The sequence below is a fragment of the Ambystoma mexicanum genome, chromosome 11 (genome assembly GCF_040938575.1).
Source record: "Ambystoma mexicanum isolate Mex_15411 chromosome 11, UKY_AmexF1_1, whole genome shotgun sequence".
NCBI lineage: Eukaryota > Metazoa > Chordata > Amphibia > Caudata > Ambystomatidae > Ambystoma > Ambystoma mexicanum.
In genome coordinates this window covers 185,455,247-185,480,063 of record NC_090934.1, presented here as the reverse complement: position 1 = coordinate 185,480,063, position 24,817 = coordinate 185,455,247, and the positions used below count along the sequence as shown (strand labels likewise).

Here is a 24,817-nt window from a genome sequence, read left to right as displayed (position 1 = left end):
CGCCTGTCACGTAAATTACGCGCATAGGGCCTTTCCTCTGATTCCACGCTAAAGCGCTGTTTCCGCACATGCAGAGTCACTCTCTTTCGGGCTGTCCACGCGAGTGACACGGAAGACCCACGCTCCTGCCTAACAGCCCATTTACCTGCCTCCAAGTGCTCTGAGCTCCCTCCTAAAAGCCATCTGCTGCTGCCTGCCCACTATGTTTGCCAGCTGCCCACATGCCCTGCAATTTTGGTGCCTGCTCTAGAGCCATTGCCAGTGCTCCTGTCGTCGTTGGACCTGTGACCACCTCTGCTGATCCAGAAGACTCCCGATGTGCCAGACCACCGCTCCACAGCTCAGCCACAGGACCACCCTGGCCACCCACACCTGCATTGGGGGTTGCCATGTGTGAACCCACGTCATCGTAGGCAAGTGCCAACCACATGGCAGCGAGGCAGAGGGCTGTTATCTTCACCGCAAGGGAAGTTGGCCTCCTGGTGGAGAAAGTCCTGCGGCATCATGATGCCCTCTTCCACAGACCACCGCAAGTCGACAAGGAAGGACGGACGAAGATCTGGGTGGACCTTGTGGGTGCCATCAACAAGGAAGGGGTGGCACCCCGCGACTACCAGCATGTCCACAAGCGCTGGGAGGACTACAAAGCCAGGACCCGCAGCAAGGCCTGGTGCCTCGTCAAGGCTGGTGACGACCAAGGGAGGCGCCGGGTCCATCTGACCACTGACAACATGCAGGTCCTGGAGCGGTTCTACCCGGAGCTGCACACCCAGGTCTTGGAGATCTGTCTGTAGTCGACTGGTAAACTGTCCATGTGTTGGTGCCATCAACAGTGCATGTGCATGTTGATGTGTGGTTGGAGTGTGCACCTTGACCTCATGGCAGGTATGCCTCTTGTACGGATGTCTGTGTGCATGTCCCAGACAGTGCTGCATGTGAGTCCATTCAAGCATGTGTGACAACAACAGTGATCGTGTAGCAATGTGTGATGCACGGCAGCCTGTAACAACGTGCACATGGTTGGTTTCATGTGTCTGGACTTGGCCATGTGAGAGGTGTCACACATGTGTGCTTCTTGAAACATCATGGACATGCATGGTGTATATGTGCATGTATCTGAAGAGTGAGTGTGTGACTGGCTAGCACTCCAGGATGGATGTTGCTTGAGCAGTAGATTGTGTGATTGACTCATGCAGCTAAATCAACCTCTTGTGCACTCTGATGTGCTAGCTCCATGGCCTGCTTCATGACTGTCAGCTGATGTGTGTGAGTGAGGTGTGTATGTGCCACGAGGCATGTGAGGTGAATGCACTGACGTGTGTGTCATGGAGGTGATGATGGTTGTGACATTAAACGGTGACACTCATGTACATTTGCTTTGTGACAAACAGACCTATGTTCAGTACCCTGATGCTTGTATTCAATGTCTCCCTATCCACAGCGACGATGGAAGAAGAGGGCGGAGGAGGCGCTGTGGAGCAAGGCAGCAGGGGTGCCTCCACCAGGCACAGACGCAAGGCGCAGTAACGCTCCCAGGTAGTTTTATCTTCAGGGAGCAAAGAGACTGGTGATGTGTCCGAGACAACGGCCCCAGCTGCTGAGGGTAGGTCCAAGAGGGTGAAGGTGCTCCTGGACTTCTCTGCAGTGGGAGGGACAGGTGAGCCCGCACAGGGGCAAGACGCTGCGGAAGACGGTGGGGAGGCATCGAGGTTGGTGGGGTAGGAGGAGGCCGCATCAACCCAGCCTGTTGGGCCTGGCGGGGGTGATGACCTGGGTGTGACTGGTGCAGTCCAGGCTCAGGAGGCAGTGTAGGTCGCCGTGGAGGGGTCTGTGCCTAATCCTGCCCCTGGGACTGCGATCAGTATGCACCTGCGGGCATGCCTCAGGCCGGACCCACCCACAGGTGGCAGATGTTTCAACAAAAACGGAAACACCAATACCTGCGGATGTCGCCATTCCGGACAGGGTGGAACCTGTGCTAGTCGGTGTCATGAGGTGGACAGGCACCATCCGTGATGATGTGCAGGCTGCCAATCGGGGGCTTGCACGTCATCACGATGAGGTCGTCCATCTATTGCACTGGCTAGCACATTGCCTTGTCTTGCAATGGGTGCATCGTCTGGCCACTTATGGGACCCCTCTTCCCGTCTTCCTCCTCTGTACGCCAGTCGTCCTCCCTGCCGTCTTCCATCCCAGATACCACCAGGGCCCCCTGTCTACCTGTCCCATGCCCGGCGGCCAGTCTGGTAGAGAACACACCCCTGCCAGAGTCGGGAGTCCAAGTGGGATCAGCCGAGGTGGTCACCACGCAGATCCAGCCGGCGACAGGAGCTGTGGCAATGGAGGAAGAGCAGACACCAAGGAGCAGGGCACATGCACGACGGCACCGGGGTTTAACATCATACCGGAGGCACTGGGCTATTTGGCAGCCACAGGACTCGGGGCCATCAATGGCAGAGAGGCAGGTATTGGCCATCATGCAGGAGGCACACGTGGACCTTACAACAAGGATGTCTTCTGTGTTGGAGCATTTGGGGCAGCAGATCAGGTCAGAGCGGCAGCGGGCACGGAAGGCAAGACTCGCCATGGCCAGGGCGGAGGATTCACTGCCTCGGGCAGAGAGGCGGGCTGAGGCACTCGAGTAGACTTGCAGGGAGTTTGAGAGGTGCACGTTGGAGTCTGTTAGGGAGAAGTCTGAAAAATGTGCTAATTTCCTTTACCTTTTGAGACCCCCAGCAACTTTGCTGGATTTCAAGGATTTTAATTTTTACCTGGAAAGAGTGAGAGCCTTTTTCCCCACTCTTTCATGTATTTTGATGTGTGTTGTACTTTTGTGTTCTTTGGATATGGAGTATTAAACAACTCCATAGGCATCATCTTTGTCTTGTGTGTCAAACAGCACCTTCAGTGCATTGGCACAGGGGTGTCTTTCAGACTCCCCAAGGTTCAAATACCTTCTCTGGGACTGACTACCGTCTCCCAGAGCATGTAAAGTTAAATTGACTTTGCTAGTCTTTTTAAATTCATAGACACACTGGGCCTCATTACACGGAATGCACCGGTACCGGTAAACCCTTACCGCCTTACTACGAGGTCCCTTTGCGGGACCGACCTTAACGGCTGGTCTAGACCAGCCGTTAAAGTAGAGACCCGCAAAGGGACCTTGGTGATAATTACGGTACCGAATTACCGCCTTCCTCATTCCCATTGAGCCCTATGGGGCAAAAATGGGAATGGGGAAGGGCCATGGAGAAAGGGGGAATTATTTTCTCCATGGTGGTACCGGTATGGTACCGGCATGAACCATGGTGCTAATAGCACCATGGTTTAGCGCCTACCATGTAATGAGGCCCACTAACTTCCTATACGGGGCTGGAGGGGTTGCCTAGCATCCTGTGTCTAAGCACTCATGTTACAGTCACATGTTACCCTTTCCTCTTGAAATGGCTGGTGGCAGTGGTTCTAGAATGAACTACCATGATTTTTCCCGACCGCAAACACTGGTAGCTAAAAATCGGGTCAGCCATGTTTTTCAATATGGTGCCCATGACCCCTCTGTAAAAACAGACTCCGGTCATCTTTTTTCACTGTTTCTTTTAGGAAAGGTCCTTCTTGTGTTTAACTCTGCGCGCCAAACCAGGTTTGGTCCCTTTGTTCGATGCCCTTTGGCGGGCTTCAGTGCTGAAGCCCTCCTCTGGCACCTGAGTGTCTGGGGTGGACAGAATGTGAAGAGGTGCCCGAAACTCCCTGTGCTTAGTCTCCTAGGAGACCTGAATGAACTCTGGTGTGAATGGCTGCCTGACTGTCCCGCAAGGACAGCCACCCTGCTGGGTGAGTGACAGCTAGGCTGGAATGAATGGGGGAAAACTGTTTAAAAGGCGAGGCTCTAGGACTGGAAGGCAGAGTCAACCACTGGAACGAAAGAACCCGAAGACGAGCTGAAGGAAGACGACTGCTACAACTCCTGGACCGTTGGTTTGCCCAGTGAAGCCCTGATGGAGGTCCAACTTGCCTGAAACTCCTTCGACAGAGAAGCCCCTGCAAGGACGACTTCTTCCCTTGAGCTGGTGGGAACAACCAACTCGTAAGCCACCTGGACACCGTCTCCATACTGGTCGAATTTTCATCAGAGTGGTGTTGAAAACAGGATAGCCAGTGAGAAGGATACCAGTTTGTGGACTTTAAGGCACTCACACCTTAAACCCGACGTTTTACCAAGCTTGTGGCCTCTTCCCTGGGCAGTGCAGGAACCTCCCGCCGTCCTCCTTCTTGTCCCCACGACTGAAGCTCAGGAACAGCGAGATCTGCAGGAATTGCCAGGAACAACTGCCTCAGCTACAGCTTTTCTTCATACTTAAGGTACTGTGCAAACGCTGTGTGGAAATCCTTTCTGCCGCACTGAAAGTTTGTGCCATTTTGTGGGCTGCCTGAAGGCTGGGGTGATGGGGGCTGAGGGGTCCCTTGTGGTGTGGGCTGCCGGCGAGGTGTGTTCACGGGTGATGGGGGGTCCCTTGTGGTGTGGGCTGCCTGCAGGCTGTGGTGATGGGGGTTACGGGGTCCTTTGTGGTGTGGGCTGCCTGAGGGTGTGTTCACGGGTGATGGGGGTGGTCCCTTTTGGTGTGGGCTGCCTACAGGCTGGGGTGATGGAGGCTGTAGGGTCCCTTGTTGTGTGGACTGTCTGCCAGCTGGGGTGATGGGGGCTGGGCGGTCCCTTGTGGTATGGGCTGCCTGTGGGGTGTGTATAAGGGTGATGGGGGGTTCCCTTGTAGTGTGGGCTGCCTGCAGGCTGGGGTAATGGGGGCTGAGGGGTCCCTTGTGGTGTGGGCTGCCTGGTGGTGTGTTCACTGGTGATGGGGGGGTCCCATGTGGTGTGGCCTGCCTGCAAGGTGTGTTCACCGGTGATGGGGGCTGGTGTGTGGCTGTCCCAACAGGAGGGGTCAGCTTCAAGTGAATTTGTGCGTGGACTCATTGCGTACCCCGGACGCACCCCAGCAGAATCGTGTGGAAACTCCTCGCGTACCGCAAAGCACCCCAGCAGAATCGCGTGGAAACTCATTGCGTACCCCGGATGCACCTCAGAGAATCACGTGGAATTTGGCTGGGGGGGCTGTATGCTGGGCCAGGGATGGCACGGCGGCTTGAGCTGTGTTAGGCATTTCGCTGGCTTTTTACTGCGCGTGGGGGCGTGTTGGGAGTTACTGGCATTTTTCTTCATACTTAAGGTACTGTGCAAACGCAGTGTAGAAATCCTTTCTGCCGCAGTGAAAGTTTGTGAAACTTTCCCAACTTTGGAGTCCTGTTTGCTCCTAATCCGACATATAACACTTTTTCTGGCAAACTACTTCTAAGAACATTGGCAAAGACTTACAAGCCGATTAATGGAATTCCAGCGCAGAGGTGCCAAAACGTGCGATTCTCAGTAAAAGTGCGAAAACCAGCGCACATCGATTCATGGAAGTCCATGCGCGAGAAAAATATTGGATGTGCGCTGAAAAAGTGCGCTGCGCACGCCGGTGCACAGGACATCCAACGGCGTGCGCCACGGCCGCTGCAAAAATCGCACATAGCGCGGCGCACATTTCAAAAGTAGGCGGAACACGGGGCGTAACACTCGGAATGGGGAACAACGCGTGAATATATGGGCGTCACGGGGGACGTACAGGAGGCAAGTGCGCAGAACGCCCACACACTCGCCTACAACTCGTATTCATGGAATCGAATAGGGCAAACCAGCGCACGGTCAAAGACACGTACAGGGCCAAACAAGTACGCCACAAGAAAGCAGGCGGTAGCGTCCCTGCGCCTGAAATAAATGTGCGCCAAAATAAGCGCTAACAAAAAGCACCCATATACATGCATACATATACATGCACCCATCACCCATATGATGAATGATCCATACTGTGGCCCTCTAGGACAAATGAGGTGCAAAGGGGTACCGACAAACATGGACACCCGCTGTGTGAAAAATATCGTGTGCTTGTATCACGGGGTTCGCGGGAAGTTCCACACGCGATTGGCCTGGGCATGTGTATTCCGGGGTGCACGGGAAGTTTCACACGCAATTTCAGCAGGGTACGTGTACTCCGGGTGCGCTGGAAATTCCACATGCGAATCCAGCAGCCTACGTGTATTTCGGGGGTGCCGGGGAGTCCCACACGTGAATTGGCCGTGTGTGTCCTCCCAGCTGTTCCCTCTATACCCTCCACAGCCCCTGCAGGCAGCCCACACCACAGGGGACTACCCTGCACCCCTGCACATGTCCCGCAGGCAGCCCATCCACCATGGCCATGCCCCCCAGCCAACCCCCATGTCACCTTGCAATACTGCCCACCAACGCATGTCTCCCAGCACCCCCACCCCCCAGCAGTGCAGGGCACCCTCCACCAGGCCCCCACTCCTGTCCCCCTGCTCCGGCGGTAAGATACAACACAGCCCATATTGCAACACGGGGCATAGTGGAGCGCACATTCAGAGTGCTCAAGTCACGCTTCCGCTCCCTTGACCGTTGTGGTGGGCAGCTGTTATACGCTCCCCCAGTAGTGTGCAGGATCATAGTGGCAGCATGTGTCCTGCACAATGTTGCAACACGCCGGGGCCTGGCTGTGGACATGGTGGTGCCCCCACATCCCTAACCACATACACGCCCACTGCGCATGGGAGGGGAAAGGGCACGGGGTGAGGCAGCCCGTACGCAGCTGGTGGCTAATTACTTCACATAGAAATCACACCCCTGTGGAGTGCACACAGCCCTGGCACATACCATCTGACAATCAATGATGACTCAATCTGACAATTATGATGAATTAAGGGACAGTCAACTGTCAGAACCACAGCAGCCTGAGATTGTTCATCTGGAAGTGTCACAATGTGTGCATCCCTACTTACACAAACACCACCAATGCAGTGTCATCAAAAGACACACTTCCATGCAGCAAAAATGAATACCCACTTGCAAAATACAACATGAGAACAGTGCCATGTCACCCAACCCCTCCCCGACACGGCCACACAACATGCCATGGCATGTCATGCTATGTGTGAGCAAACAAATTAATCCCCACAACATGACCCAAGTGTCACAAACTACAGTGTCCCTAATGGAAACTGGACACACATGAAATGCTCATTGTAATGCAGGACCAACAACACACATTACCAAATACTTACCAATAATACTAATCACCTACGCAACCTCCACCCTACCATAAACATGACAGTACGGACTTAAAAAATTGGTAGCCTCACTACCTGATAATGCCAGTACTTCGAACACTTCCAACTGTACAGCTTAGCACCATGCAAAAGTGTACGTGCACTGCTTACAACATGAACTCCATTTCCAAAGTAGACCGCCTTGTGAAGACATGACAAATGGACCTGCAAATTAGGAGGATGAGATGGATGCAGAGGCACATATCAATACACCATGCAGTGTACAATACAACAACAATATGCACTAGGAATGTATACACAGTATTGACTACAGACTGCCCACACATCAAATGGGAGTCCAACGTCACGGTGTAAGTCATTGTCACTTGGGCACACCCTTTGCAAGCCCATGGAAACGGGAAGCAGGAGGGATGTGTGTCACACAAAACCAAGCATCTAACCCAAATTCAGGACAAGCCTGCATGTGCCCAGCCACAATACAGCATATGCCCACGGGAGCCACAGAAGGCAACACACTGTCCAAAAAATCAAAAATCAAAAAACAAAAATCAAAAATCAAAAATGGCCATGAATGGGCCCGGGAGGTGGGGGGGGTGGGGGAGGCCACCCAGAAGGTCCGAGGACAGGGTGCACACCAAAACCCACCTGCGTGGATCTTGCGGAAAAAAAAACACCTCCATGGGCTCATGGCCTGCACGGCTACCCTATTGTGGGAGAATCGCTGCTGTCGCTCTCCTCACCCTCTGCAGCTGCATCAGGAGGTGGTGGCACTATGGGAGGCAGCCCACGCAAAGCCCTAGTCTGGTCCTCCATGGCAGCAAGCATGCTGGTGTGGAAGGTCTGGTTCTGGAGGATAATTGTGCGGAGGTCCCCATGCAACAACTCACGGGATGCCCGGACCTCCTCCCTAGTTGCCTGCATCTCAGCTGAGAGCGTACATGTGAGCCGCTACAGCTGCTGTTCTGTCCTCGTGTTAGCTGAAGCCTCAAGCTCAACCAGAGTTACCCTGAGCTGACGGAGTTCCACCCTCAGGGCTTCCCTGTGGCCCTGGGACTCAATAGAAATGGCTTCCGGCAGAGTCTCCAGTGCCACCCGCCTGTCCCTGTTGGACGCCAACATGTCCTCCCTGTGCGACTGGCTAATGGAGTCTGTTGCCTGCTGTAGTTGTTCAATCAGCCTTTCTTGGGGGACAATGGAATCCATGGCCTGAGCCATCATCTCAGTTGGTGCTGCCTGTTGGTTTGCCATACCGTATATGGATTGCTCCCATGCGGGATTGCCAGGTGGCGTACGGCCACCGCATCGGCGGGCACCACACCTGTCTGGGGCAAGGCGAACTGCGCCTTGCTGTGCCGGCACTACCTGAGGCTGCAGGACTGCATTCCCCCTCTGATCTGCTGGCCCAGGAACAGGATCAGATGTAGCAGAGTGTGACCCTGCATCCGTTACCACCAAAGGCGGACCTACCAACACTGATATCCCCATTTAGGGTTCTACCCCTGGTGCAGGTGGGTTGGACAGTACAGAATCCCTCCCAGAAACACTTACCTGTGACGGCACATAGGTCTCATCATCCGAATCGACACCTGAATAGAGCTCGGGGGAGGTGCACCCAGAGACACCCCTTGAGATGATGGCCTGCACCAAGTGTGGGTTCTCACCCACCACCACACCACGTCCCTCACTGGTGCCCGGTCGGGCCTGAGACCCCTGCTGGGTCTGCACCATCTCCACAACCCCTGCAGTATCAAGTGTGTCATCCCCTGCAAAGACATGAAAGAAAAGAAATGGGAACAGGCATTAGCACCATGGCACACAATTAGGGCTGAGAAGCAACAGAAACAGTACTTCATTGACACATGTCCCACATGACTATAACCCTCCCATGCATGCACTGTCACTGCGTATGAAGGGGAGGCAAATGGCACACATTGATGACACCAAGATGGAAGACCAACAAATTTGCTGCATGCTGGCTAGCAGTGCCATCACATATTGGCCTGTGATTGGCATGTCCAATACACATACATGACACATGCCATCACACAGATGGCATGTACCCTAGCCATGTCACACATGTGACAATAGGACTGAGAAATGCCTAGTGAAAGTGGTGGAATGCAGACAATCAGCCTGAATGAACACAGAATAATATGCAACTATGTTGTGGCAAGATGACACTTCAAGGGCAACTGGCGTGAGGTTGGGCTGAATGTCTACTGTTGCCAGAAGGGATACTGCAACACCCAAATCCTGGTGCGCAGAATGTATTGGATGAAGCACATGGGTGACCGAAACCACTCAGGCACACACCCCCTCACCTGGCACTCAATCAGAAGCACTCACACAAACACCATGCACAGGGATGACACACACATGCATGTGCACTCACCGGACAATACCTCGTAATCTGGCAGGTCTCCCACACCTTGGATCTGTCCTCCGTGACGTAGGTCCCAGCAACATACTCATGTGGAGTGAGTTCTATGTCCTCTGCTGGAGACCCACCTCCAGTCACTAGAGTTGCGGCATGACTTGAGGCCAGCTTTTTCTTTGCCCTGCGCTTCAGGTCATTCCAGCGCTTGTAGCAATCATTAGCTGTGCGCCTCACAAATCCAAGGGCACTTATGAGGTCTGCGATGGTCTGCCAGTGTGCCTGACGTTGTGCAGGTGTGGTCTTGCATCCTGCAGTAATCACCATTTTGCTGTCATGTGCGGACACATACTCCACAAGTGCATCAAGTTCGGCCTGATTGAAGCTGGGCTTCCTTGGTGGGCCGGACTGTGTAGCCGTGTCTTGGGCATCAGCCTGTACTGGACGAGCACTCTTCCTCTTCCGCTTGGAAGGTGGTGGTGATACTGAGTGTCCTACGCCGCTCAGGACACTAGGGGCAGGAGCCCCGGTGGACTGTGGACTAGGAGTGTGGGAATGAACACTCACCATGGGACTTGGTGCAGGCATTAGCTGAAGTGTGATGTAGTCAGGGGGAACGTCAGCAGGATGGACTAGGACCGACACTGTCCTGGCTAGGAGACTCAGAGCTGGGGTGGATGGAGCCGCAGCTACCCTGCAGCCTCCCCTCCCTGCCTACTCGGGGCAGCAGATGACATAGCTGCCCCTGATCCACATGGGCTGGTGACACCAACGTGCACCGCCACATGTGGCCTAGACCTGCTGACCTGGAAGTCAGCCATGGAGTCACCCTGTGCCAGGTCTGGTGCCACAATGGGCTGGTCCAACAAGGGCTGAGCAGGGATGGTGTCAGCCACGTTACCCTCAACCAGGGGGGGGGGGCATGGGTGTCCCTGACTGGTCACCCACACATGGGGGGCTAGGGGCACCCTGCAAGTCCCGGCCACGTCCCCTATCGTATCCACCAGGGCCACCTCTTGTGGCTCGCCCACCTTTGCCACCCTTACCGCGTGCTCGCCTCCCAACCATGGCACTGATGTTGTTGTGCGTATGGGAGTTGCAGTAAACTATTGTCCTGGGCAATTGGGGGTCAAAGGGGTAGGGTATTAGATGGAATTTGTACCCTAGTGCTCTAGCAAGGCTGTATGTGACCCCTGGTGGAAGATGACGGGTCACGCAACGCACAGGCACCCCGAAAAAGGGAGATAATGTGCACGCAACCCCTCCTAGACCACGTGCGTGGAAAAATAAACCTGCACTACGCTGTGACACCCAGAAATACAAAAATGAACGTATGCGTGGCACACGCAGCCTAGACTGACCTCTGAAGGGGTAGGCAACACACGGGGCAAGCACAGATGTCAAATACGTGCGCGACTCACCGTCTGCCAGGAAATATCGTGTGAAAAATACACGCGTGTGCGCGTTGGCAACACCCCCGCCAAAAGAAGAATTGTACGCTGTCTGAGGAGACAGGACAACAGGAGAAGTGAACGCTGTTTGAGGAAACAGGCCCAGGAAAAAGACAAGAAGAGAAAAAGCTGTCAGAGGTAACAGGGAGTACGAACTTGGAACGCCGTGAAGTAAATCGCGTGTGAACCGACAAGAAATACAGATTTCACCCACTCGCTCTCTACGAAAAGCATGTACAAGGAAATGGCGTTCTGCACGTACCTTTTAAACATGCCCACACGTCCAGCGTCACTTCCGCGTGTACGCGCTAAGGCCCCATCCTCTAATTACACGAGCTGACACTCTGACGTGCAGTCATTGGACGTGTAACATGCACCCGTGTTCAGGGAAATGCCCGCGTACGCAAGACATAGACGCGCATACGCTCTGGTGGCCTTTGGGCCAATGAATTTGCGTACATGTGCTGACGCGCTTATGCGCTAAGGCCCTTTCCTCGAATTACACGCAGACGTGCTGGATTTTCACGTGCCAAATCATTCCGTAACAAGCTGGCCACGCGTAAGCACATGGAAGACCACGCTTCTGCCCAGAAGGCCGAATTACTGCCCCCCAGATCCCCGAGCACGCTCCCACCTGCCATCTGCTGCTGCCTGATTGCCTGCTGCCCACGTGCCCTGCCATTTGCTGCCTGCACATCAGCCAGGGGTGCTGTTGCTGTGACCACCCCTGCTGGAACCGAAGACTCCCGACTGGGATTCCATCGCTCCACAGACCAGCCCCAGGACCCAGTTGCCCACCCACTCCTGCCTCTGAGGTTGTCATGTCGGGCACTGCAACATCTGGCACCACTGACAACCCCCGGCCAGAGAGGCAGAGGGGCACCAGCTTCACTGCCACCGAAGTTGGTGTCCTGGTGGAGCAAGTCCTGGGGCAGTATGATGCCCTCTTCGGAAGTTTGCACGCCGACAAGGAAGGACGGACTCGGATCTGGACGAACATCATGACTGCCATCAACGCAGATGGGGTGGCAGTCTGACTATTCCATCATGTCAAGAAGCGCTGGGAGGACTTCAGGTCCAGGACCCTCAACAAGGCCCGGCGCCTCTTGAAGGCAGCGGATGCTAAGGGGCGCCGGGGCCACTTGTCGGACGATCAGATGAGGGTCCTGGAATGCATATCCCCAGCGCTCCACGTCCAGGTCCTTGAGAGGCAGACCCGTCTCGAGTCGAGCGGTAAGTGTACATGCATCATGATTGTGAGCTGTGCGTGTGGTGATGTGCCAGTAGTGTGCAGGTTGCACATGTGTTTTTATGGGGCCAAGTATGGGGGGGTGTACAGGCCCGTGAGGCTAACACATGCGAGGGCTGTCATGTGTGAGACATGGATGGTGCTTGTGTGTGTAGGCTTGCATGCCAAATGCATCCAAACACATGTTTGGATGAATGTGTATGTAAGTAGGCATGTTTGTGATGTCACACATGGATGTTGTTTTCAGCTGCATGTATCAGCACTGTGTACATGTGCATGTGTGTGTATTTCACAAGGGTGCAACAGTGATGCAACATGGATGCATGTGACAGCGGAATGTGGAAGCCTGATTGGCAGATGTGACATGGATGTCAATCTGAACACTGCGATAGTTGGCAGAGGTGTACACATGCATGCAAGTGTGGTGGTGTGTGTGCATGTGTAGTGCACTCCCTGTGTTGCATGTGATGTCTGGCTCACCTTTGCCTGCTCATGCTGTTGTATGTGTATGGATGGTGCTGGCTGTTGCGATATGGCTGTGGTATGGCTCATGTGTGCGAGTTGAAATGACATGTGGTTTGGCGATTGTGATGCCATGTCTGAGGTTTGCCAATGCCACTCATGTACAACTGTCATGTGTTTATGTGTCCATTGTACAGTGCCCTGATGCCGGTGTTTTATTTCTCCCTGTCTGCAGCGTCAACTGATGAAGAGGGCGGAGAAGGTGCTGTGGAGGTGGGGATCGCACCGCCAGCTGAAGACGCAAGGCCCGGCTCCCCTCCCAGGTTGTGATCTCGTCGGGGAGTGAGGAATCCGGTGCCACGTCCCAGGCCGCAGCTGCCGGGGAGGTCCAAGAGGCAGAGGTCGGAGTTGGACTCCTCGGCAGCTGAAGGGGCAGCTGGGACCCCACAGGGCCCAACGGGGGAAGATGGCACGGAGTCATCCAGGTTGGTGGGGGGTTTGGTGGAGGAGGAGGCCGTGCAAGCGACAGAGACGGGTTAGTGGTGCAGTGCAGGACCAGGGACAGGAGGCAGCACAGGCCGCCGCAGAGGTGCCTGTGTGCAATCCTGTCCCTGATCCTGTCACTGCATCATCTTGCACCAGCAGGGATGCCTACGTCCAGACCCGTTTTCAGGCAGGGGATGAGCTCACAACAACTGGCCTTCCTCTGCCTGCGGACGTGGCTATCCAGGTACGGATTGAGCCTGTCCTGACTGGTGTGGCGTTGCGTCAATGGGCCATGTGAGGTGACCTGCAGTCTTTTCATGAGGAGACTGCACGTTATCTCATCTCACTGCGTCGGTCTACTGGGACAGGTCACCATTCCTCCATTTGCTGCAGCTTGCTCCGACCCCATCCTCAACTGAACACCCAATGCGCCAGTCGTCCTCCGTGCCATCTTCCCACCCATTTGTCACCTGGGTGCCCTGTGGAGCTGCCTCTGACGGTGCGGCCAGGCTGGTGGAGGAGGCATCCCTGCCACAGTCAGGAGTCGGACGTCCAGCAGGGGTGGCCACATCAATGACTGCACCCCAGTCGTTGGAGGATGTGTAGGCAGCAGGAGCCAGGGCACGGGCACAGGCACAGCAGCAGCAGCAACGAGGTGGGAGCCATGATGGCTCGGGGCCTTCGACATCGGAGGGGCAGGCATCGGCCGGAGGGCAGGAGGACCCAGGACGGGAAGTGTCTTCCATGTGGCAGCGGTTGGGCCACGCCATAGATGCGGAGCGGCAGCGGGCGGAAGAGGCACGGCTCACGATGGTCAGGGCGGAGAACTCCATGCGGAGGGCCCTGAGGCGGGCCGAGTGCCTCGAGGCAATCCGCAGGGAGTTGGAGGTGAACATGTCATCGGCCCAGCGGACCCTCTGGGCCATGGAGGAGGACCGCCTCCGGGACATTGAGCAGGAGTTCGATGATGCCCTTGCCCGGAACATCCCGAAGTGAGCCGTCGGACTGGCCCGCTGCCCTTGTAAATAGTTCTGTAGTTAGTGTTAGGTTTCCTTTGCTTTTTTATATTTTTTGGACCTTTTGGACAATGGACCACATTTTTGTATATAGTTTTTTTTTATTAGGTAGTGTTATTAGATAGGTTTCATTTCTTCTGTTGGGATCATGGACCCTGGATTGTTTATCTGTATATAGTTGACTGTTGGAATTTTTTATTTTATTTTACTCATGCAGCAATGGTTTTTGGTTTTAATTTTCCATTGGATTTACTTTTGTGAATTGTGACTTTGGACACCTTTCCTTTGGATTATGATTTGTGCTTTTACATTATTTCACGGACATGCTGCTTTTTGTTTTTAATTCCCATTTTCGTTTGTTTATTTTTGATTCCATTTATGTGCTTTTAATACATATTTTTTCATCATGCTTCAATGTGTAGTATCATATCATTGGTTTCATGCATGTCATGATATGGGTTTTGACATTCACTGACACCCATTGTGTGTATGTGAGGGACATGTCTTAATTTACATACTTGCCATTGGGGTTGTATCATGTAATTGGCATTTCTAAGTGGGTGTTTGGCATGTGGAGGCTGCCCATAAGGGCCAGGGATCTAGATTGTGATGACGTGTTGGCTGGGGGACATGAGTGGGGGCCTGGTGGAGGGTGCCCCACAGTGCTGGGGGGTGAGAGTGCAGGGGGACATGAGCTGGACATGAGTGGGGCCTGGTGGAGGGTGCCCCTGGATGCAGGGGGGTGGGGGTGCAGGGGGACATGAGTTGGACATGAGTGGGGCCTGGTGGAGGGTGCCCCACAGTGCCGGGGTTGGGGGTGCTGGGAGACATGAGTTGGACATGAGTGGGGGCCTGCTGGCAGGTGCCCCTGACTGGTGGGGGGTGCTGGGAGACATGAGTTGGACATGAGTGGGGGCCTGCTGGCAGGTGCCCCTGACTGGTGGGGGGTGGGGGTGCTGGGAGACATGAGTTGGACATGAGTGGGGCCTGGTGGAGGGTGCCCCACAGTGCTGGGGGTGGGGGTGCAGGGGGACATGGGTTGAACATGGGTGGGGCCTGGTGGAGGGTGCCCCACAGTACTGGGGTGTGGGGGTGCAGGGGGACATGAGTTGGACATGAGTGGGGCCTGGTGGAGGGTGCCCCTGGATGCAGGTGGGTGGGGGTGCAGGGGGACATGAGATGGACATGAGTGGGGCCTGGTGGAGGGTGCCCCTGGATGCAGGGGGGTGGGGGTGCAGGGGGACATGAGTTGGACATGAGTGGGGCCTGGTGGAGGGTGCCCCACAGTGCTGGGGTTGGGGGTGCAGGGGGACATGAGTTGGACATGAGTCGGGGCCTGCTGGCAGGTGCCCCTGACTGGTGGGGGGTGGGGGTGCTGGGAGACATGAGATGGACATGAGTGGGGGCCTGCTGGCAGGTGTCCCTGACTGGTGGGGGGTGGGGGTGCTGGGAGACATGAGTTGGACATGAGTGGGGGCCTGCTGGCAGGTGCCCCTGACTTGTGGGGGGTGTGGGTTCTGGGAGACATGAGTTGGACATGAGTGGGGCCTGGTGGAGGGTGCCCCACAGTGCTGGGGGGTGGGGGTGCAGGGGGACATGGGTTGGACATGAGTGGGGCCTGGTGGAGGGTGCCCCACAGTGCTGGGGTGTGGAGGTGCAGGGGGACATGAGTTGGACATGAGTGGGGCCTGGTGGAGGGTGCCCCTGGATGCAGGGGGGTGGGGGTGCAGGGGGACATGAGTTGGACATGAGTGGGGGCCTGGTGGAGGGTGCCCCACAGTGCTCGGGGTGGGGTTGCAGGGGGACATGAGTTAGACATGAGTGGGGGCCTGGTGGAGGGTGCCCCTGGATGCAGAGGGGGGCGGGGCAGGGGGACATGAGTTGGACATGAGTGGGGGCCTGGTGGAGGGTGCCCCACAGTGCTGGGTGGTGGGGGTGCAGGGGGACATGAGTTGGACATGAGTGGGGGCCTGGTGGAGGGTGCCCACAGTGCTGGCAGGTGGGGGTGCTGGGAGACATGCGTTGGTGGGCAGTAGTGCAAGGTGACATGTGGGTTGGCTGGGGGGCATGGCCATGGTGGATGGGCTGCCTGCGGGACATGTGCAGGGTAGTCCCCTGTGGTGTGGGCCGCCTGCAGGGGCCGTGGAGGGTGTAGAGTGAACAGCTGGGAGGACCCACACGGCCGATTCACGTGTAGGACTCCCCGGCACCCCCGGAATACACGTAGGCTGCTGGATTCGTGTGTGGAATTTCCCGCGCACCTTGGAATACACAGACCCTGCTGAAATCGCCTGTGGAACTTCCTGCGCATCCCAAAATACACGTACACAGGGCAATCGCGTGTGGAACTTCCCGCGCACCCCGAAATACACGTACCCAGGGCAATCCCGTGTGGAACTTCCCAAGCAACCCCGAAATACACGTACCCAGGGCAATCGCGTGTGGAACTTCCCGTGAACCCCGTAATACACGTACCCTGCTGATATCGCATGTGGAAGTTCACGCAGACCCATAATACACGTACCCTGATGAATTTGCGTGTCAGACTACACGCGCATCCCTGAAATACACGTACCCAGGCGAATCGCACTGCTGGGGGGTGGAGGGTTGGTAGACAGGAGTGGGGGCCTGGTGGAGGGTGCTCCTGACTGGTGGGGGGTGGGGGTGCTGGGAGACAGGAGTGGGGGCTTGGTGGAGGGTGCCCCTGGATGCTGGGGGGTTGGGGGTGCAGGGGGACATGAGTTGGACATGTGTGGGGGCCTAGTGGAGGGTGGCCCTGGATGCAGGGGGGTGGGGGTGCAGGGGGACATGAGTTGGACATGAGTGGGGCCTGGTGGAGGGTGCCCTGCACTGCGGAGGGGTGGGGGTGCTGGGAGACATGAGTGGGGGCCTGGTGGAGGGTGCACCACAGTGCTGGGGGTGGGGGTGCAGGGGGACATGAGTTGGACATGTGTGGGGGCCTGCTGGCAGGTGCCCCACAGTGCTGGGGGGTGAGGGTGCTGGGAGACATGCGTTGTTGATCAGTGGTGCAAGGTGACATGTGGGTTGGCTGGGGGGCATGCCCATGGTGGATGGGCTGCCTGCGGGACATGAGCAGGGGTGCAGGGTAGTCCCCTGTGGTGTGGGCTGCCTGCAGGGGCCGTGTAGGGTGTAGAGGGAACACCTGGGAGGACCCACACGGCCAATTCACGTGTGGTACTCCCCGCGCACTCCTGAAATACACGTGCCCTCATGGAATCGCGTGTGATACTTCCCACGCACCCTGGAAATACACGTACCCTGCTGAATTTGCGTGTGATACTTCCCGCGCACCCCTGGAATACACGTGCCCTGATGGTTTCGCGTGTATTCCTTCACACACACCCCTGATGTACACGTACCCAGGACAATCGCGTGTGAAACTTCCCGCGAACCACTGAAATACACGTTCCCCGCTTGGCGTTTGCTGTTTGGCAGCCCTGTGAACTAGTCCAGGGTTAGCGCAGACATTTGCGATGAATTGGGAATTTTGATGGCTTTTCCTTGTGCGAGGGCGTTCTTGGGGGCGTAACTGGCGCTGCTGCAGGGTCGCTGCGCCACTCTGCAACATGGCTGGTTTTGGAGGCTAAAATCCATGAATACGCTGTGCGATGAAATGGATTTTATCGCAAGCGGCTGGCGCAGTGTGTCGCACAGGGACACTGTGCGCCAGCCGCGTGCGCCACTTTTGTGCGAAATTCTATGAATTAAGCCGTTAACCGTTTACTAACAGAACTGTGCTATCCTATCCAAGACACTGAACTATTGATTTTGGCCCAGGCCTATTGAATTGAATCGCTTGTTGTAGTGAACTGAAACTATTTGCCCTGCCTATGAAAGTAGTTGTGCTTTAATTATTTTAACCTTTGTCTTCTACCCCTTTTGAAAGTTACTGAAGTGTCATTTTGCTTCCACTTCAGGGGACCCTAACTTGTTCAGAAAAGTATTGGTTGTATACTTTAGTGTATTGTAGTGTGATATTGAGCTGTTTCTTACTAGTGGAATGTTTTCCAACTGACTGTGTACATAAATGTATATTCTTTTACCGTGAATAGTGTTTGTTTGAACTACTGTGAGTGCAAGTCCTTTGTGTAACATCTTGTACTGCTGACATCCCTCTTGAGATAAGTCTGGCTGCTCAGCCACTGCTACCATATAACTTTGTAGTACAGGCTTGTACCAAATGGGAGATTGTGCTTACACCTGTAGTCTTAATTGTGTGTAGTGTTCCCAAAGGGTACTGCATGTAATTCTGCCTAACAGAGTCCCTGCAAGCCCTCGAGGGGGAAGCGGAGGCCCGCCTACAGGTAGTGGACGCAGTGTGCGATGATGCCTGGCCGAGACTATGAGGAAGCATGGCGAGGGGAAAGACTAGCCCGCTGTCATTGTATATAGTTATTTAGGTGTTGGTTTCATTTATTCTTTTCCTTTTTGTGAGTTATTGGACTTTGCTCCACTTTTTGTATATAGTTATTTCTGGGTGTGTAATCTTGTGGATTGTTTTTTTTTTTAACCATGATGTAATGGATTTCTCTTGATTTTGGTTTGGATTTTTACAGTATTTCAAGGACATGGACTGCATTTTTGAGTTTGAAATATATTTTTATTAATTTAATTGATTTCATGCTCATTTAATTTATTTTCTTGAAATGCTTGATAATTTCATTCTTTTTTTAATATATTTTCTTATTTTTAATGCAAGTGGTGTTTCGTCTCTGATTTTGTGCAAGTCTGACGCTTCCTTACTCTGTTGCCGGCAGGTTGCTGTGGCGGGTGATGGGGGTGGGGATGTCCCCTGACACGGGGCCTGGCTGCAGGTTGCTGTGACAGGTGATGGGGTTGGGGGTGTCCCATGACATGGGGCCTGCCTGCTGAATGCCGTGACAGGTGATGGGGGTGTCCCATGACACGGTGCCTGCCTGCAGGTTGCCGTGACGGGTGATGGGGGTGTCCTATGACACGGGGCCTGCCTGCAGGTTGCCATGATGGGTGATGGGGGTGTCCCATGACACAGGGCCTGCCTGCAGGTTGCCGTGATGGGGGTTGTCTGATGACACGGGGCCTGACTGCAGGTTGCTGTCACAGGTGATGGGGGTGGGGGTGTCCCATGTGGTGTGGGCTGCCTGCAGGCTGGGGTGATGGGGGCTGGGGGGTCCATTGTGGTGTGGGCTTGCTGCAGGCTGGGGTGATGGGGGTTAGGGGGTCTCTTGTGGTGTGGGCTGCCTGCAGGCTTGGGTGATGGGGGCTGAGGAGTCCCTTGTGGTGTGGGCTGCCTGCGGGGTGTGTTCTCGGGTGATGGGGGGGTCCCTTGTGGTGTAGGCTGCCTGCCTGCAGGCTGTGGTGAGGGGGGCTGGGGCGTCCTTTGTGGTGTGGGCTGCCTGCGGGTGTGTTCAAGGGTGATAGGGGGTCCCTTGCGGTGTGGGCTGCCTACAGGCTGGGGTGATGGAGGCTGGAGGGTCCCTTGTTGTGTGGGCTGCCTGCAAACTTGGGTGATGGGGGCTGGGCGGTCCCTTGTGGTGTGAGCTGCCTGCGGGGTGTGCTCACGGGTGATGGGGGGGGGTTCCTTGTGGTGTGGGCTGCCTGCAGGCTGGGGTGATGAGGGGTCCCTTGTGGTATGGGCTGCCTGTGGGGTGTGTTCACGGGTGATGGGGGATCCCTTGTGGTGTGGGCTGCCTGCAGGCTGGGGTAATGGGGGCTGAGGGGTCCTTTGTGGTGTGGGCTGCCTGCGTGGTGTGTTCACAGGTGATGGGGGGGTCCCATGTGGTGAGGCCTGCCTGCAGGGTGTGTTCACAGGTGATGGGGGCTGGTGTGTGGCTGTCCAATCAGGAGGGGTCAGCTTCAAGTGAATTTGTGCGTGGACTCATTGCGCACCGCAACCCACCCCAGCAGAATCGTGTGGAAACTCATTGCGTACCCCAGACGCACCTCAGAGAATCGCATGGAAACACCAAGTTTTCCCACAATTTGGCTGGGGGGCTGGATGCTGGGCCAGGGATGGCGCGGGGGCTTGAGCTGTGTTAGGCATTTCGCTGGCTTTTTACTGCGCGCGGGGGCGTGTTGGGGTGTTATTGGCACTGCCACGGCTAGTGATGCCTTGGGTAATCCATGAATATGTGGCCCGTGCAATTGTTTCTTTCTGCCACAGCTGGCACATGCCCCTTCTCGCCATGCGGTGCTTGTGCATGATATGCGCTAAATTCTATGAATCGGGCCCTTAGACGTTAACCATTTTGTATGTTCTTAAAGTACTTTCTTTAGGGTTTGGTCTCAGCTCATGGTGCACATATATGGGGCAATAAGCAGGCCTCAAACACACAATTTATTTTTATGCAAGATGATGAACTTTAATGTTATTGACATTTTCCTCGTTTGCGTCTCTGATTTGTATGCATTGTGGTTCTTCATATGTATTGTTTGTACTAACACAAGTACTAACACAACATAAATAGGAGAATTAGGAATTTCTGTACAATAATGATGAGGGGAGGAAGTTTGTACTAACACAACATAAATAGGAGATTTAGGAATTTCTGTACATTAATGAGGGGAGGAAGGGAACCCCCTCTAATTTTGCTCCCTCTTGACGAAACAGCACCAAACTTTGCAAAACCATTCAGGACAGGTCCAAAATGACATTGCAAGATTTCATGCAGTTTCATTGAGTGGCGCCAATGTTATAAGCCATCCAAAACTGCTTTTCACCAACCCTGTAATGCAGAAATATGTATGGATGTCCCCGAACATCTGAGATGTTCGCGGACATCACAGGGCTAACATTCGGACTGTTCGAGGCCCCCCGAGATTAAAAAACACCTGTTTTTTGGCTTTTTAAAGCCATATCACATCCCATCCTCATCACCCCTCACCCCCTCCAGAGATTGTTTCATTAGTTTGACAAGTGTAATGTTGTGTTATTTAATATGTTTATCAAATTTACAAAAGCACGCTTTTGGGACCCAGCTGCCGGTCCTGGTTCACATTTGGTGTAAATATGTCCAGCGGTTTGGGCTGGAGGCCTGAGCAAACTTTTTTTCCCATTGCGTCTGCGAGAAAAACCACACATTTTGGGACCCACCCGATTACTTTTCCCCCCTTGATGAAACCTTACCAGACTTCACAGAATCAATCTGAGGGGTGATTACTTAAACCAGGTAAATTCCCAAACTTTTTTTATCGGGGGATCAGAACTCAAAGGGAATTCATTCAAAGAAGAAATAACAGAGAGTGAGTCTGATTACCCTTCTTTCCGTTGCCCTAATGTGTCAGCGTGACGCTCACTTACAGACTAGACACATCCCATCTTACTACTAAAGGACATCATGAACCCAAAACAGGCATTGAATTAGAAAAAATAATAGATTCACTTTTAATATTTGTGTGGATAAAACAGGGGGCGACAAATGCCCTACAAACAACATTACACAATTAAACAATTAAACAACACATAGGCCCTCATTAGGACCCTGGCGTTAAGGGGTTAACGGTGCCGTAAAAGGCTGCGGCGCCGTTAACCCCTTATCACCTTACTACGAGGTCCCTTTGCGGCTCCCGGCCTTAACTGCTGGTCTGGACCAGCCATTAAAGTAGGGACCCTCAAAGGGACCTTGAAGGTAATTACGGTACCGCAATTTGTGGTACTGTAATTACCGCCTTCCCCATTCCAATTAAGCCCTATGGGGCAGAAATGGGAATGGGGAAGGGCCATGGTGACATGGGGAATTACCGCCCCACCAACCTCGGAATGGGGTGGTAATTCCCCATTTCACCATGGCGGACTCCGGCATCTACCATGGTGCTAATACCACCGTGGTTTAGCGCCGGAGTCCTAATGAGGGCCATAGTTTGTTAAAAAAAACTTTGTTTCACTATGACAAAACAAGGTGCAAAAGTACTCATGGAACACGGGGGTGCAAACAAACACAAAATGCTTTGTTTGTATATGAATCCCACAGTTAAATCTAAGGTATTGTTGAGGGTATTGCAGATAGATGTCGACATGTGTCGGCCGTTTTTTCGTTTCAGACACTAGCTCTAGTGTCTTAGATCTCTCATCTTCAGGACGCGATTGCTTCAAAAGGTCAAAGACTTTATACCCCAGAGTTGATCAGCATAACCACTTTCTACAAAAAATATGTAAAAACACATACCACATATGAGTGCAGTCCTCAATTATTGCAAAGGTTCAAGCGAATTCATAGGCATTAATACACATTGCTAAATATGCATATCAACGCACTCGCGATACTGATATTAAAACCATATTACACAGATAAACATGAATGCACAGGCGTCACTGCGACAAGAGATATAGCATCAGGGCAACGTAAGCGAGCTATTCTAAATTTAGCTCTTTTATTTAATTCAGTGCTCGGTAGTAGCAGAGACTCTACAAATACTTCTCTGGTCAAGAGTATTCAGGATAAGGCCAAAATACTGTTCCTTTCTAAAGAAACTCTCATCAGGTCACATGTATCACATTTAACTTATGAGCAAGAGCTAGGTGAGTCAAAAAACCTAGCCCTGAAAACCCAGAATACATAGGGTAACAAAAAAGGGAGGGGTTGGGGTGGAGAGAGGGAGAAGAGGGAAAGGGGACAAGAAAAGAGAACATAGCTATATTTCATCAAGCATATTATTATTACATGTCAAATCATTAAAATGACTTTCAATAACTCGAGAACCTACGCTTTCAATTTCAAAAAAAGTGCATTAGATATTCAATGTCACACCACTCTCCACAACCTGTGGCAGGGTGTTTCAAACCTTACTTTGGGGATGTAAAAACAAATTACATATTGGTCCCAGACCCAGGGGTGCCAACTACCACCAGGAACCTCGTGTCTTTTCTACTGATTTAACACACGTTTCACAACCGGGACAGTCGCTTAGCACAGATGTGCAAGAGTCCTGTAGGGAAAGGATACAATATCCTTCACCAAAAAGTTTCTTTGTCAACATGTTTAGCACCACATTGGTCTACACAAATTCCTGTTTGAGGGCTATACTCTCCACAAAATGAGTAATCAAAGAAGAGAGGAGGGGGGTGACACATATCAAAAAGTTATGCTTACCCCACTCTGATGGCAAGTGACTGCAGTGTAATAAGCGGGATAATGATTGCCCTAGTTCAAGTGGGTGGTTTAAACACACACTGTGCGTTTTTCTGCACTGTCTCCCCTGCTCAGTATCAGGAGGCTATAAATCCATTAGCAACCCTAACAGGATCATAAAAAAGGCATCCATCTGTTAGAACACTAAACAGTGCAGGCAGAGCGATTAAATGCTTCCGTGGTTTAGAAAGGCAGGGGCGCTTTTTACCAGGGAAATGCAAGAATCAGTTCACGAAGCCGCTATTATTCTGCTCGAATGCTGAGTGTTTCAGTGTGAATATCGGGATGTTTCTTACCCCAGTTGTGAGGAAAAGCTTAGTCACACCCTGTTGATTTGGTGCTGGCTGCCATTCACAGAGTCAAGAGACTCTAAAACAATGAAGACCAGGGAAAAATGAAAACATCCCTTCGTTAGGACAGCAAAAGCAACAGGCAGGCAAAACGTTGTGCAATACTCCAGCAGTTTACAATCACTGTAGCAGGGGCCTACCAAGTGAATACAAGTCCTCTTCACAGAGCCGCAGGGCAGGGAGAGGACAAGCAGCGCGGAGTTGCAAATTATAACTTGCTGCCAAAGTCACATGGTACCTGTTTGCAGCTGTTTGTGCGAGTGCTGTGTCACGTGAAATTTAAGTTCACAGCTGTAACTTATTACGGCAAACCAAGATTTTCTACACACAGACAAGGGGAGTTACCGTATTACTTTGTATACGGAGGACTTCCCCAGCACATTTTCAAAGCGAATTACCGTATTGCTTTGTATACGGGGCGCTACCCCTGCATACTTATTTGGAGAAGCCTGTTCCTTCATCACCGTACACGGTATCTTGGCGGATAAAACAACAGCCCCAACCAAAGGCAATACATAGCACAGATCAATGTGACTATGATGTATTCAAAATATTGTGCAATCGTGTGTCCCCAACCGCAGATAAAACACTTGAGATTGTACACAAACACTTCAGATTGTAAAAGGAAAGGGAACCACAGATTTTAAATACAGATATAAGTCTGTTGAGACATCACTCGCCAGATGAAAAACAGAAATGACCATGTGTGTCAAGGGGAACCCATGCTAGATGGCAAAACCATGCTATTGATATACAGGGCGCATCAGAGGAGGGTGTTCCACTCTATTGATGAATTTAGACCTTGTTGTGCTGTTTTCAGGGTATAGATCCATCGTTGCTCGCACAGGGCCAATTTAGTTTCCCTATTTTCCCCTGTTGGGGTACTTGGGATAGTTTCAAGAACAAACCAGAAGAAATCAGTGTATTTATGCTTTTTAAGTTCGAAATGAACCACTAAAGGTTTGTTGGCCACTTTGTTTTTGAGGCACGGCCTGTGTTCACAGATACGTTGCCTCACTGGCCTGGTCGTTTTACCAACATATAGTAAAGAGCAAGTGCATTTAATCTGTGGTACAGTTAGTAAAAGTACGCAATTGCTACAGTTTTCCATTGAGGTCAATGGAA

At 53.1% G+C, this 24,817-nt stretch overlaps 1 protein-coding gene and 1 long non-coding RNA gene across 26 annotated transcripts in view; one reads left to right on the top strand and one right to left on the bottom strand.

The window, feature by feature from the left end:
- The window catches only part of LOC138503201 (mucin-2-like), a 1,598,433-nt gene that overhangs the window by 959,750 nt on the left and 613,866 nt on the right, over positions 1 to 24,817 (top strand). The window lies entirely within an intron of this gene.
- Positions 21,570 to 23,869, bottom strand: LOC138504682 (uncharacterized). Its single transcript, XR_011279897.1, has 2 exons — positions 23,639 to 23,869; positions 21,570 to 22,352 (listed from the first exon to the last, which is right to left on the bottom strand). It is a non-coding gene; the product is annotated as an uncharacterized lncRNA (long non-coding RNA).